Source organism: Polypterus senegalus, chromosome 3 (genome assembly GCF_016835505.1).
Source record: "Polypterus senegalus isolate Bchr_013 chromosome 3, ASM1683550v1, whole genome shotgun sequence".
NCBI lineage: Eukaryota > Metazoa > Chordata > Cladistia > Polypteriformes > Polypteridae > Polypterus > Polypterus senegalus.
Window position 1 is genome coordinate 95,985,562 of NC_053156.1, and position 16,149 is coordinate 96,001,710.

A 16,149-nucleotide genomic window follows, 5' to 3' on the forward strand; every position below is an offset into this window, starting at 1 on the left:
CTGAGGTTGAAATGGAATTGGTGTTTTGGGGGCATATTTTTAACTATAAAAATAGGCATTCTTTTAACCACGTCCATAATTCGTGGTTTTTCACAATTCGTGGGTGCTCTAGGTACGTAACCCCTGTGAATTTTGGGGGTGTACTGTATAGACATATAGGCAGGCTCTCATGTAATAACAAATTACAATCAAATTATTATTTTTTGATTTTTTTTTTGTTTTTTAAATATTGATTTTAATTTGAAGAAAATAACATTCCATATTATCAACTCAGACTTAAATTTCAACCCGACCCAGAGCAAATCTTTAAAAGCAGAAAGGAAGAGTAGTATCCTTTTTCCTTAATGCAGAAGATTATTCTAAGATTTCCAATATCAGATAGTATAGGACATTAGATACCCACTGACTTAAAATAGGTGGGATGGGATTTTTTCAGTTGAGCAAGATAAGTCTATGTGCTACTAGTGACTGTAAAGGCAGTTACACTTTAAGCCTATCTGGAAGTACACCAAACACCGCTATTAATTGGTTCGGAGTGATTGTGACACCAAGGAAGTCTGATAGGCATTCAAAGATTTCTTGTTCACAATGATGTTAATTTGGTGCATGCCCAGAACATGTGGCCCAGTGAGGCTGGAACTAGACTGCAACATTCACAGGTTGAATCTTTCCCTGGATTCATTTTGGACAATTTTAAATGAAACAAGTGTGCTCGAAAAAAGATTTCAAGTTGAATAATTGAATGCTTTGCACATATGGGGCTAGAGTATATTCTATGCATGGCTGCCTTCTCCTGTTCTGAAATATTAAGGCAATTTCCCTGCATCATATCCTGTAATCTTTGAAAGGAAGTCTCCGCACTGCTATCTGAGTCTTCACGGCTGATTATTACTTTTGGAATAGGAAGAGAAATACATTTGCGGGGTGATGAAAATTGGCCAGGTTCCATTTAGCAAAGTTTCTGATTTGAAAGTAGAGGAAAAGTTGTGTTTAAGTTAATGTATTTGCATCTTCCAAGCAATTAAGCTTCAAATTTATCTATGTACACCTCTTTACATTTGTTTAATCCTGGACATTTTCCAAACATTAAATACTATATGTTTGAAAGGGTAGAAAAGGTGGTTGTTGTTATATAGAGGTGCTTATGAGTGATTCCAATTTCTTAAAAAAAAAAAAAAAAATGTATATGGGGATGCTTTGAAATAAAAAAAGCTTGGAAAGGTTGATCTTGACAGTGATTCTCCCTGCTAATGTGAGATTTTGTTGAAACAGCTTTTATATTTGATATGTTCCCCTAGATATTTAAACTAACAAAGTAGTTTGATCCATGTACATATGTTTCCACAAATTTGGGTTTTGCTCAGTGTGGTGAATATATAGTCCTATTCAACCATATCAAATGAATTTTCTGTATCCAAAGATAAGATCTTGGGGGTGTTGAATTTAATGGGTAAATTATATTATATTAAACAAATGCTGAAGATGAGAAGCAAGTGTTTGTTTATAATGCATCTAGTTTGGTCTTGTGGGTTTACAGAAGGAAGCACATTCTCTGTCTGGTTAGAACTTTGGATGGTATCTTAATGTCATTATTCAGGTGTAAGATTGGTCTGTATGATGCACAGTCTAAGTTCTTTTCTTAGGAAAGATTGTATTTTTAATGCTTGGCAAAAAGTTTAAGGTAGAATTTTGTTGTCTCTAGCTTCTATAAATGTTCCTAATGTTTAACTTATTTGATTTTTTTTTATATATATATATATAAAATTCCACTGGGTAGCTATCAGGGCCTACTGCTGAAGTCAGTATATAATGTCTAGTAATTCTGAGAATGTCAGAGGTTTATCCAATTCCACTGCACTAAGAGGGAGTAGCTATGGTATCTGTAATGAACCAAAAACTAATTAGATTGTCTTCTTTAAACTGAATAGAATTTAAGGATTTATACTATTCTAAATGTGCAGTTTTATATTGTTATGGTCAATGATTTTATTTCTGCATGTGTTAGTAATTACTGTTGCATTGTAGACTTCCTACTTGTGGATTTGTTGGGCCAAGATCTTGGCCTTCTCCACATGTTCATAATAATGTTCCAATTTAAAGATCTGTTCCATTTCTTTTATGGCAAGAGGTTAAATTCTGGTGGCAAAAGCGGTCTTTTTTCCTATAATGTGCCTCATTTGGAGACCTGCCATATTCTAAATCTATACTGGCAATTTCAATTAACTCAGATGTTTTCTTGGTTTCCATTTTATTTTTGTGAAAAATATATGAAATCTGTCCTCTTAAAAATGCTTTGTGTTTCTAAGTATTCCTACAGAGACCTCCTGAGGATGTATTTGTCTCCAGAAAATGAATTTGCTTGGATATGAATTCTCCTCAGCTAATGACAAGGGGTTAAACGCCACCTATGAGGAGAGTGTAGGGCATAGTGATTTTAACCTCCATGATTTGAGTGGTGTAGTGCGCATACTAGCATTGTACTTACAAGATTTAATAGTGGGCAAAAAATTGTCTATAAGGAAATTAAATTCTTGAGGAACAATGTACTGGTGAGAAAAAGGAATACAGTGAACCCTTGTTTATCACGGTTAATCTGTTCCAGACTCTACCGTGATAAATGAACTTTCGCAAAGTAGGATTCTTTATTTATAAAGCGAATATTTTCGCAGTGACAGTATAGAAAACCTGTTTACGACCTTCTAAATAAGTTTTAACATTATTCGAGCCCTCTAGACATGAAATAACACCCTTTAGTCACCATTACACTCGTATTACCCAATATATTAGACAAAATAAGAGAAAATAATTTTAGACGTTACAAATATCGTATTACTAGGCACACTCGCCTTTTAAGGCGGCCGACTTTTATCAATTTTTGTGCGCTCCATGCGTACATCAGGCATGTAAGTGTAGAGAATGAGAACATCCAAGTGCCCATTCATAACATCTCCCGAAAACCTGAGTGTTTTTTTTTTTATCCCCTCAAGCCGTACAATGTCAGCCCGAATCTGTACTGCTAAAGACTGAGTTTCATGCACTAAATGAGCTATAGATGAGAATAAGCAAGTACCATCTCCCCTGATATTTACTACACGGTAAGGCGTTTGTACTCCAACATTATTTTCAGAGACATAATTTTGTCTATTTTTTCCAGCGCACAAAAGCAAGGGAACGATGACAGCTTGCTAGCACTGTCTTCATATGCGTGAGGAGGCTTTTGTAGGTTATTGCCATCTTTAATCATATCCAAGAGTTTCACCTTCTCCTGGATAGTAAGCATCTTCCTCCGGTGCTTAGTTTTATTGTCGGAAGGCTTAAAAAAGCAGCGCGTTTTAGGAGCCATCGTAGGGCTTAGATAAAAGTTCTCAGAAAGCGCATGTGTAGTGACGTAAGCGTGTATGAGAAAAAAATCGCGATAGAGTGAAGCCGCGAAAGTCGAAGCGTGATATAGCGAGGGATCACTGTATTCTCTTCGGTTTAGATTTTAAAATCTCAGTGTGTCTGATAAGTTATGAGATAAACTCATTTTTGCAGTGTTAGATGTTCTTGCCACTGTTGCTAAAGAACGGGGCATGCACTGTAAATTGCTAGTTACTTGTGGTTGCCAAAATGTACATATATTCACTGGAAGAAATTCTCATATAATTTGAGGCTTAACCCAAAAAAAGGTGGCTGAAAAGAAAATGTATAGTTATGGCAAATGTCGTTTTACAAATGGACCAAGTTGCAAGCAGAATCTTCGTTGCCTTTCCAGAACATGGTATAATTCATGGTTCAAAATGTCTGGATCAGGCTTCTTAGCTCTTTCTCTGCCTCACCAGGAGTGATAAAAATGTAAAACTGACCTTTCAATTCCCACACACCCAAGAACTGTCCTTTCTACATTTTACGACATGTGTAGCTGTTGCAATGTATACGCCTCTATGCTGTGGTTCCTATTACACTGAAAACGGCGTCGGATTGGAGGTTTGGGTTGTGGGATCGTGAACGTAACCGAGAATACAACTGAAAAAACAACTTTTGCTTGACCTGGCAGCAATGAACACACATGGACTATACAAGGCATGCACGGGGTCCACTGAGAAAAGTGTTCATGGCTCACCTTGCAGAGGAACTTTGTCATCTCATCTTACAAGAAAAGGCAATGGAAAAAGAGGATGCAATGTCGACAAGCTTCTGTTCCAAGACCTCCAATTCTCCCAGAAAGAAAATTCGGTGTCAGGTGCTCGTTCAGTGTACAGTACTGAACAGTACAATGTGAAACTGCAAATTTTGGATGAGGTTAAAAAAAAAAAGCCCATTTTCATAGTTTAAACCCTAAATATGCCCCCCAAACCACTTCAATTTAATTTCAAACTCATCTTAATATGTTACCTAAAAATAATGTAAAGGTGAACCTGTATACTGTACTTCTGTCTCCCACTGTGCTAGAGTGTAAAATACTGATGTTACTGCTATATGTACAAGATTGTACTGCCATATGTACTGTAATTCATGCAAGCGTGTTTTCATTGACAGAAGCCTTCGATGGTGCAGCTCGTTTCGGTGGCATCTTGGGCCTTTAACCCTTAAACTGCCACATATGTGGGGTTAATGCATCCCTGGATGGCAAATACTTTTTTGCTTCACTTTAAGTAAACGTCACAATTAAAGAAAAAGTGAAATTTTAATGAAACACCTTTTTTATGCAAAGAGCATCACAATTACTGCAACACTATCATTTTGCACACTGCTAATGAATTGTAAAAACTACTGGAACAATATGTAAAAAGTGCAAAGCTTAGGGCACAGAATTACACAAACACAGGAAATTGAATAAAGTTCCTGTCTGTACAAACACTTCAAACATGTCCCTTTCAGAAGTAAAAGGAGCTCAGTATGCAGTTATTGATTAAAGAATACACAGACATCATAGGGGAGCACAACCCCTGTCTGGGGGAGGAGAGAAAAAAACCAAAGCAATCGTCCCAAAAAAAAAAAAAGACAGGCGGTGTTCAGGCTTGTGAGTAAGCGTAGCGTCGCGCAAGAAGACGGTGATTTAGGTATTTTCATGGTGGAGATTCCAGGGACACATTCAGCCTTGACTCGACCCGTGCGTACTCGCAAACAGAGACAAAAACACAGCAAACCGGTAATCAAATAGCAAAGAATGTAATGAAAACAAATGAAATAAAACGATATAACCCCTGTTCCCCTTACGGCGATTACACATTAAATACAACAAAGCCCAAACAAAACACAGTAAATCATGAAAAATGGCAACGGATGAAAATAGTCCAGAGATCCACACATTGAATGGGAATGTACAGACAGTCCTACCGGTAGTTCCTAAAATGGTGAAGATGGGTGGATGGGTTCAGGAGCGCTCCTTTCTTTGCAGGATGGCCATGAATCCACTTACAGTCCTCGTGTGCACAGGCAGACAATACAGACGCACCAAATGAATAAGTGCAGGTAACCCAACAGAAGGCAGACAGACAGGAACTTGAAACAGCCCCAGCACCCTCAGCAGAAGACCAATCGGAGCCACTGCTGGGAGTTGCAGTTTCAAATTCTATTGGCAACATTCACCATCCCAAGTCGCAGTTTTCTGTACAGCTGCTTCCTGTTCTCTCTACAGTACAGTATTGCCACAAAAAAAGCCATAAAAATTGTGGAGGATATTTGCGGTTTCCTCTAACAATTAGTTAGGTTCTAAAAAAAAAAAAAATCTGCGAACGACTGAGGCCGTGAACTCTGAACCACGACTTTGCGGGGGTCTACTATAATAGCACTGTACACACTTCTCTATGCTGTGGTTCCTAACAGGTACACATGTCGTAAATGTAGGAAAGATGGTCCTTGGGTGTGTTTGAACTGTTAGCATTTGAATTTGATGATTGTATATAGTGTGAAATTGACCTCTCTGTACTATTCTGTCCTCCGATTCTCCTGGAGTACAAAGGAAATGCCACCATGTACCAAAATGTGGAAACTGGGCAAGATTGGGGGGACAAAAAAAATGCAACAACGGACTACAACCGCATGAAGGTATGCGAATGAATGTTTTCCGAAATTTACTCTACAGGTCTTGAAATGAATTATTCCAAATGTCATGTATACCTATGTCTCTTTGTCAGTGTGGCTTTGACATCATGGACCAGAAGGTGCATACTATGCAGCATGAGCAGGAACACTCGAACAAACAAAAAAAAAATTTTTTTTAATTCACATCCACAATACTTCTCAGTCACGCACACCACTCACATGCACAGCATTTCCAGTCCCAGTCTTGTTCATGCAGAAGATCCGACACTTTTCAAATAAAGAGGTAGTGTAACAAAAAAAGTTTGTTATACCAATTCTTTATCTGAAAACCGAGTCTGATGAGGGGTTTGGGGAACGTGACAGAGAAATACAACTGAAAATAAAAGGTAACTTTTACAAGTACTATAAAACTTACACCAACTGTTAGACGCAAATCAAATGTATGTTTTTATTGTATAATAAGAGCAGCTCATTACTCAAAATGGTAACTTTGGAAGGCAGCCATTATTGAGCCAGGGATTGCAGGCTGCTTGTGCTGATCAACACATTTAACAATACGATGCTGACTGAGAGGTGCAAAGGGATTTAAGGTGGGCCGGAATTTCAAGTTTTTTCGTAGACTTCAGTAATTCTAGTGTTTTAAAAATATTCTAATGAAGAAATATTTGTATGAAACAAAACTCCTTCCATTACTTTCTAACGTTGAAGATGTATAGCATTTTATCATACATGGATCAAAAGATGTAAAAAAAATGCTTAGTGTTGCCCACTTATTTTATTTATACTCAAAGTTTTTGCCTACCTTTTTTTTTATAAAAATTGTTTCTCTTGGTGCTCTAAGCAGATGCTTCTTTTGCTTAATGGTTAATGCAGAGCTACCCTATTTTCATTCTCATCAGTGTTTGAGATGGATCAAATAACATGTAGTGTTTTACCAGTTTCCTGAATGATATCTGGGATGGGCTTGACTGGTCTCCCTTCAAAGGCCAAAGATGCGATCCAATCCAAAAATTTGAGAGAGTGAGTGATGGGGGTGTCCCTGTCAAAGTCGGAAGACATGGTCAAAAATAAAAACTGTTTCGGAGGCTGTGGGTTATGCGTTATGAAAACTGCCAGTATGCATGCACTTACTACTGGTGCTTTGAAGGCAAAGAAAAGAGAAAAATGGTGAGTACTGGCTCACTTCAAGCACTGCTTATGTTCAACAGTCGAAATATATGTGCATCCATTTTATTTTCTGTTGGCAGCCGTCTGTCCCAACAACATCTTGAAAATTGCCATCGGTTTGTACTTTATTTTCCATATCGCTGCATTGTTAGTTGCTCAGTTTTTTTAACTTTGTAAAATGCATAATAGAGAAAGTGTGTTGGTGGTGCAATAACTGTGCGAGTTTCAATTGAATATTTCAAAAATTGAGTTTTTAACAAGGAAAGTTATTAATTTGTAATTTGCAAACATTTTTCCCTATGTTTGTCATATAAATGTAAGGGACAGCATCATTTGCCGCCATCCACACCTTTTTTCCATTTCCATAGTTGTACAGCATAGGCCATATTGCTACAAGTAACAAAGGTGGCTTCTTGATGTGCTATACCATACTAAAAACTTTATGCAGAAAGTTGTATCGGTTAAAAAAATACCAATATCTTGTTTCTACTGGTGTACAATGCATCACTAGTTCTAACACACAGAAGCATGAAGGATGAAAAAAATGTAGTTTCATGGTCTGCCAGCATAACCAACTCCAGTCGTGTTTGATTTATTAAGCACTGGCTACTTTGCTGTTAGTGTAGTCAATCTCACAGTGAGAGGGAAAGTAAAAAAAACACAAACCCGGATGATCCAAAAGCCATTGGGTATAATGTGCTATGGACAGAGGAGATAACTATGGAGCTCTTTTGGATGAGAAGTTCCATCATGTATGGGATAAAGTAAACCATCATAAAATTAAAACCAGGTTGTCCTTTTTTGTTGTTTTATTTAAATTAGAATATTGTCTTTGATGTCTGTGCAGTTAGCTTGTGCTGTCAAGTTGTTTGTGGCCATATGAAGGTGCTGACATGTGCATGCTGGAACAGGGATGTGCTTGTAGTTCAAAGCAAGTATATACTGTATTTATTTTATTTATTTATTAAAAAGCACTATTAAACCTACAGAGTTTGAATCAATGTTGATTGATTGTTCAGCTTTTCTGTTTAAATACCACTATACAATTTGTTTTATTTTCACACTGTGGTCCTGTCGTGTTCATTACAAGAGGACTTATGGAGGAGGTTTGATACTGGCCTTCTGATCCTATTACCCCGAAAACGCCGCTCACTGTACATCTGCTTAAAAACATTAAAAAGTTGTTTTTTTTTTTGTTTTGTTTTGTTTTTACTGAAGGCTTTATTTCATTTTTACTTAGCTGGTAACTATTCCTGCGGATGGTTGGCACCTGCCTTGTGCCCTGTGTTGGCTGGGATTGGCTCCAGCAGACCTCCGTGACCCTGTGTTCGGATTCAGAGGGCTAGAAAATGGATGGTAACTATTCAGTAATGTGTTATTGTTTCATCTATAAAATGTGTCCAAGTATGGTTCTACATTAAATGATTGTTTTAAGACCTTCATTTTTTATGAGGGTGAAGAAAAATTGTGCATGTGCAGAAGAAATTCAAATTTGGATTTCCCTCCACACCCCTTTACTAAGGTTTATAAAAGTACATGTTTAATGGAATTCATTTTAACAAAATGTACATTTCAGGATAACTTGAACATTTTTTTTCGACCAAAAATTGGCACCGAAGATAATACAATGCAAAAAAATACTTAATGTCGCACCTCCACTTCTGGTGAGTCTCGAGAACCCTTCAAAAGGCAGTCTTTTTCTTGTTAGACCAAAAAGTGACAGATTGCAGAATTTGTTTGTTGTATAGGCACATCATCATACAGGTATAGCCGAGTTCTGAGTCAGTACACCACTGAGCATCCGCAGGGGTAGTTGTGTCATGTGCTGATACTGTACAAGTTTCATAGCGCTTCTCAAAGTTTTGTGATTAAACAAAAGAAAGAAATGGTGGCAGCTTTAAGAAGCACTTTTTTTTTTTTTTATAAATACATGTATATCATGGGATGACAAGTCCACGTTTCCAAGGAACTTTATTACTGTATAGAGAGGGCAGGCATATTCTCAAAACTTCATTCAAAATAGGAGTTGCTACTTCAGTTCGCAGACATACAAAATAGGAGCCACAAAATGAGGGCAATCCTCCTGCTTTAGCTCCCATCTTCAGGTTAGAAGAACACCAGTTGCTTGGAATCACAGCTGTTGCAGACCACGAGAGTGCAAGGAGGAGCAGGTCTCGGCCTGCTGTTGAATGTTCTAAACATCGTGCGACAAACACGTTACACGATAAGCCTCGGTCCCAACCCCTGATGGATAATAGGTTTTACATTACATAATTATGACACACAATACTGTATATTTACACTTGGCTAGTATTAAAGAATCATTCACTGTCCAATCCAGGTCAGACTTGGCCAGAAGAGCTCTACTAAATGTTGATCTGTCTTTGCCAAGTGGCCATTGGCATCGGCTTGTGCTGTCAGTGGACAGGAGACTGTAAGCTGCAGAGAGCTACACTTGCAAAGCCTTTCCCTACAAATTTAGTTTTGTCAACCCAGACCAAACGTGCCCACTTTTTTTTTTTTCTTCATCTTTTCATTCTTTATTTATGATTAGTCTTGTACCTTCTCTGCTCATCCTTGAGTTCTTGCCATTCAACTCAAAGCCCCCCTAGTTGTACTGGAAGTGAGCAATTGTCAAGATGATGGGCATTTCAGATTCAGATTCAGATTTCTTATGAAAAATGATGAGACCATTCAGTCCAAGTGTTTGTTTAGCTAAGCTTAGTACCTGAGCTGTCGCAGTATCTCCTTCAAATTCTTCTTAAATGTTGTCCAGCTTTCTGCTTCAACCTACGTGATTCCATAGTTTGTTCCAGAGTTCCACAATGCTTTGCGTAAAGAAGTGCTTCCTGGCTTCAGTCCTCAATGAACTGCTGTTCTTGAGTATGTGTTTCCTGTTAAGCTGAAAGAATGCTGTGAGAATATAGTTGATGTTAAAGAGGGCCAGTTACTCAGAAATCAGTTTTAATATTTTATTAATGTTAGAGTGTGTTGCTTGAGCAGTTACTCAAACCTCTTTAGCCACGCTGGGTAGAAAATCACCAAGGGGAGCGTGTTTTTTTTTTTTTAAATATATGCAGCTCAGTATTTCCACTAACAGGTTTCTGCCAGTTTGTGCCAGCCGTGGAAGTGCGGGTGTTCTGACAGGAGTCCTCTTTGAACAATGTCTCTGTCTGTCACCAGGCTGATTCTGAGTGAGTAGTTAAGCCTCACCTGTTCCTCTTAGGAGTTTTTGCAAGGAAAGCATTGTTGAAAGTCTTTGCATACAAGAGGAGAAAGGACCAATGAAGAGTTAGGTATATTTAGTGACTTGGTCAAAATGATCATCTGCACTCCATACTGTTAAACCAAACTGTCTGATGCGTCTCTGAGTGTTGCACACTAGAAAAAGCAACCGTCCAGGTGGGCTGAGATGACACTGCAGCAAAAGGCAGCATCCCTCACCTTTGTAGAGGAAGACAAAAGAACGTCAAGCAGGCATTAACTTAAGATATGGGAAAGGTGGTTCTGTGTGAAGAAACAAATATTACACCAAACCCCCCGCTCACGAAAAAGGCCTAATCCGTGAGCTGTGCACAGCCATGCACTTTATTCACTGCACTTATCTGCTCTTGATTGCCTTCTTTTATCCATTCAAGAAAAAAAAAAATATGGCTGTACAGAGAAGAAATCCCCTGAATTCCCCCCTGTGCTGCTGCTTTATAAGGCCCAGGAGTCAAAGCCTGAGAAATATCAGCTTGTCATCAAAGGCACATCAGCAGTAATGGAGCAGGGAGCTCACTTTAAACCAAACACTCAGAGCTGAGACACTTCAAGAAGGAGGAATAAAAGAAAAAGTGATGAAATGTAATTCACTGAGGAGCATCTCTGAGAAGTGTATGGTTAACCCTTTAGAGCCAAACAGCTCTGCCAAGTACTGACAATGTTAGTGAGTTGAGATTTCATAAAGTGTAAAATAATTAAAAATACAAAAAAAATAGCATTGCCTGCCCACTTACAAAGAAATCCACCCCATTTGTGGACCCTTTTCTACCATTTCAAGGTCTGTGAGACTGTGGCCTTAATGCAGGGGCAACAGGAGTGAGGCCTGAACATACCTGAGACCACAGACTTGTTGCAGACTGGCTGCAGTAGCAAACGGCACAGGTTGGCCATCTTTTATTGCTTATTTAGGTGTTTTCAGAAGTTTGTATTAATTAAAAGACAAAACTTAAGATCATCTCCTCCTCCTCCTCCCCAGGATTTTGGGATTTTCAGCACCATGACACGTATATTTGAATTTCAATTTAAAATCCTGCTTTCCTGCCATTTTAATTTAAAGCTGTTCAGCCACCGCAGGACAGTTAGGAGCAGACCTGATGACGCTGGGCCTCTCGGACTGAGGGTGTCGAGTTCATATTCAAAGGACATAAAATCAAGACGCAGCACATAGTCCTCTGGTGATACCAACACTGCAGACATATGTGTTTTTTTTTTCTCTCCTTTCAAATGAAATTTGGCCTGCAAGCATAACTTCTCACTGACATTAATGAGAAACATTATCTGTGGCCTGCATTCCTGCCCCTCTGTGCCTCCTGACAAGTCATCTCCGTATCGAAAGATAAAAGGTAGAAAAAAGAAGTTGAGAAGAAAAAAAATTAGAACCACTTATTAAAACAGTTGTGGTTTAGTTGGGCAGACATTGAGTCCACTTCAAGAGCAAAGATTCACAAATTTAAAAAAAATTGGACATGAATTGCAGTAGACTTTGCACTCTAGGAACCAAGTTATCTGAACTAATATATAACATTTCAGTAATTATTTACTGCTCTGATGCTGATCTTTCTGATCATAAAATAGGTCATTACGATAGCAACTGATGAGAAGAATTCATACTTAATTGCAGTATTTGAGGGTTCCTCTAGACCAGGGTCTCCAACCTTTTTTCCCCAGAGAGCTACTTTTACAAAATGAAAATGGCCGAGAGCTACTCATATTTTCTAACGTTTATTCTTATAGCTTGTTTCAACTCAAACAAACTGAATAAGCTTGTTTTGCTTGAACATTTACAAAATAATGTAATGGGTCGGAGTGGTGGCTCTGAGGTTAAGGATCTGCGCTGGTATCCAGAAGGTTGCTGGTTCGAATCCCCGTCACTGCCAAAAGAGATCCTACTCTGCTGGGCCCTTGAGCAAGACCCTTCACCTTCAATTGCTGTACAATGGCTGACCCTGACCCTGAAGTGGAGTTTTACAGTGGAAATAATAGATTGTCATTTGGAACACACGCATTTCATGTGTGTTCCGATTCTACAGTAATCTGTGTAAACACAATGTTAAAACAGAAACTTTTTTATATTTTAGTAATAAATGTTACAAAATGTAGACATAAACTATAAAATGTGTGAAGCCTGACAGCCAAAGAGAAAATAAACACTTTCATAAAAGGTTCAAGACTTTTACAATAGCTTCCGTGGCGTACTGGTAAGATTTCATCACTTTGAGCGCAACAGACTTGCTGTAGTTCAAGAGATCCGAGTTTGATTCCCCGCTGGAGAGAAAATTTGTTTATTTTTAACCTTCGCCGTTCTGCCTGCCTGAACTCCCTGTCTATCTATATAGTAATAACAGTAATTTTATTATTATATAGGAGCTTCCCTGTCTGCCTATCATATAGTGCCTTTCCTTCCTACCTATCTATATATCTATCCCCTTAGCTGTTTTTTATATATCTATTATACAGTGCCTTCCCTGTTTATTTATATAGCTAGTGCCTTCTCTGCCTGTTTGTCTGTCTGATTGCATATAGCGCTGAACTTACTGCACTGTACTTTTCTGTCCTCTGCATGTCCTGGAGTACAAAAGAAACAGCACCATACAGCAACATGTGCAAACTGGCAAGATCGGGGAAAAAACACGCGGTCACTGATTACAAACCGCAAGATGAATGAAAGAGACAATATATGTAAAAACATCATCGCACTAAGGCAATATTATTTGAAAACAAACAGCGTCAGATCGGGTTTGAATACACGCTGACGCTGTTACAGAAGAAGTCAGCTTATTCAGTGCAGCAGTTAACGCACAGTACATGCAATATTATTTGAAAACGAACAGCATCAGATCGGGCGCATATTCAAACCCAATCTGACGCTGTTCGTTTTCAAATAATATTGCATGTACTGTGCGTTGAAACTGCTGCACTGAATAAGCTGACTTCTTCTGTAACAGCGTCAGCGTGTATTCAAACCCGATCTGACGCTGTTCGTTTTCAAGTAATATTGCATGTACTGAACTATTTTAGAATAAAAACATACATTTGATTTCAGTAAGTCTGTAAGAGCCAGTGTAAATGCATGATAATTGTAAAGGTTAGCTTTTTTTTTTTTTAATTCAGTTCCATTCTCTCAGTCGCGTTCACGATAACCCCATCTGATACTGCTGTTTTCACATAAAGACGCGCTATAACTCAAACGTGATTTAATTGGAGACGCGCTATAGCTCAAATGTGATTTATTTGAAGACGCGCTATACTCGAATATTATTTATATAGGGAAGAAAGTACAATGTCAGGTGCTCATTCAGTGTAATAGGAACCATAGCACAGAGAGCTGTGTACACTGCAACAAGTACACATGTCGTGAATGTAGGAAGGGTGTGTGGGAATTGTTAATATTTGAATGTGATGATTTTATATAGCACGGATCGGAAATCAGCAGTTCTTAGCATTGCACCACACAAGCTGTCGTATCAACCGCCTACTGTAACTTGCTTTATTTTTTCTTCACTTATAGTCTAGAATAAAAGTGCACTTGTTTTGTTATACTTGTACACCGACATATGTTCCAGTGTTTGAGCGACACGGGCATGCTCAAAAAAATATGTGTGTAATGCCACGAAAAGTGCACGCAGGCACTTCAGTTCGCAAGCATTGGTACGAGAATGCAGTCACAAGTACGCTGCAGAGCTGTAGCGCATCTTTATGTGAAAACAGCATTCTCAGATTTGGGGTAGGGAAGGATCCTGAACACAACTGAGAGAATAAAAAGTGAATAAAAAAAAAAAACTAACCTTTACAAGTATCATAAATTACACCGGCTGTTACACACTGAAATCAAATGTATGTTTTTATTCTAAAATAGTACGAATAAGAGCAGTTTACTTCTCAAAACTGAATCGTGCGGGATCGAACTCATGACCTTTTGATTACTAGTCAGTGGTTGATACCATTACACTACCGTGACAGCTGTAATACATACTGTATGTGTCAATGTGGCATGCTAAGGCGGCTTTTTTCTGCAGTTATATTTTTGAATAAAAGCATATTTGTTTTTTTATATTTGTACCTTTTGTGAAAGTGTTTGATATTTGGACTTCAGGCTTCATACATTACGTTTATGCTTACATTTTGTAATTTACTACTACAAAATGAAAAAAGTTTCTGTTTTAAAAATGTGTTTACACGGATTACTGTAGAAACGGAACACATGTGCAATGCGTGTACAGTATTCCAAATAATGATCTATTATTTCCACTCTAAAACTCCACTTCACTCCCAGATAATCAATCAAGGCATGAGCTGGGAGAAGTTTGTGCACGTTCTAAGTCGTTGGGGGGATGGAATAGCCGGCTACTTGCAGCTTTTCTTTTATCAGCATATTTAGATTAACAAAAGACGTTGGCGAAGAGGTGAGAACGGGTTTAAGAAGCGATTTAAGGTGGGACGGACCTACGAGTTTTTTCGTAGGCTCTGGTAATTCTAGTGTTAATCCGTTCCAGACCGTACTAACTGTATGTAAATATATTTTCGTTAAATATTTTTAAGCACAATTATACCATAGAATGCACAGCGTAATAGTAAACTAAATGTAAAAACATTGAATAACACTGAGAAGACCTTGAACAACAGAGAAAACTAACACTGCAATAGTCTGCGCTATAGCGCTACCAACTGCTGGCTAAAAACACTTTTTAAATGAGTTTTAAGCACAGGGAAAAAAATTAACAATTGAAAAAATCCGTAATTTAATAAACCACCAAGAAAAATAACATTGCAACAATGCACGCTAGGAACAGATCGCTGGAAACAGAACTGAAAACAAAATCAAGCCCAGTGCATTCTTTAACTGCCTTCCTACCTTAATGGGTGCAGCTCTCTCTCGCGCTGACTGTGTGTGTGCGTCTGTCACTCTTTCGTGCTGCCTGTGTGTGTGTGTCACGCTCTCTCGCGCTCGCTGCACAGGAAATGCACAGTGAGAGACTGAACATGTACAAACCGAAAGGGAAACTGGCTTGTTCGTATACCGAGTGTGTGGTTGTGAACCGAGGCAAAAGTTTTGCGAACTTTTTGGTTGTAAACCGAGTTGTACGTGAACCGAGACGTTTGTGAACCGAGGTTCCACTGTACAAGAAATTGTATAAGGCAAAATAAACAAAAATAAAAAAATGTTGGTGTCCACAACTCACACCTCACCTGCAAGTGCATTTTGTATGTCTGTATGCATCTCACACTATTGAATTAAAACATGAATGCTATCAAAACAAAATGCAAGTCCAAATACACAGATATTCCTTATTCATTTGTCATTTTGTTACGTCACTCTTTCACTTCACAAGAGTATTCACATGTCCAGTTGCATGTGTGCATTAAGTTTTTTAGTTAGTCAGATCGCTGGCACTGAATGGAGTCAACAAGAGAGGCAGTTGTATGGTGGAGTGTAGCCACTTAGGTTAACTCTTATGGTGTCATTTAAATGTTCATCTTTCTGTCTTGTTCTGAACTTTGATTTCATGACATTCATGTCAGAAAAGGCAAGACTCACAGAGGTATGTAGACCCAAACAAAGCAGACATTTTCAGAGATTCTTATAGTTATCTGGATCTACTAAGCTCTAGAAATGGTGAGAATGCTGTTGAGATTTTAACTGCACATTGTTTTGAAGGTTTACTAATACATAATATATAAAATCCAATGTCT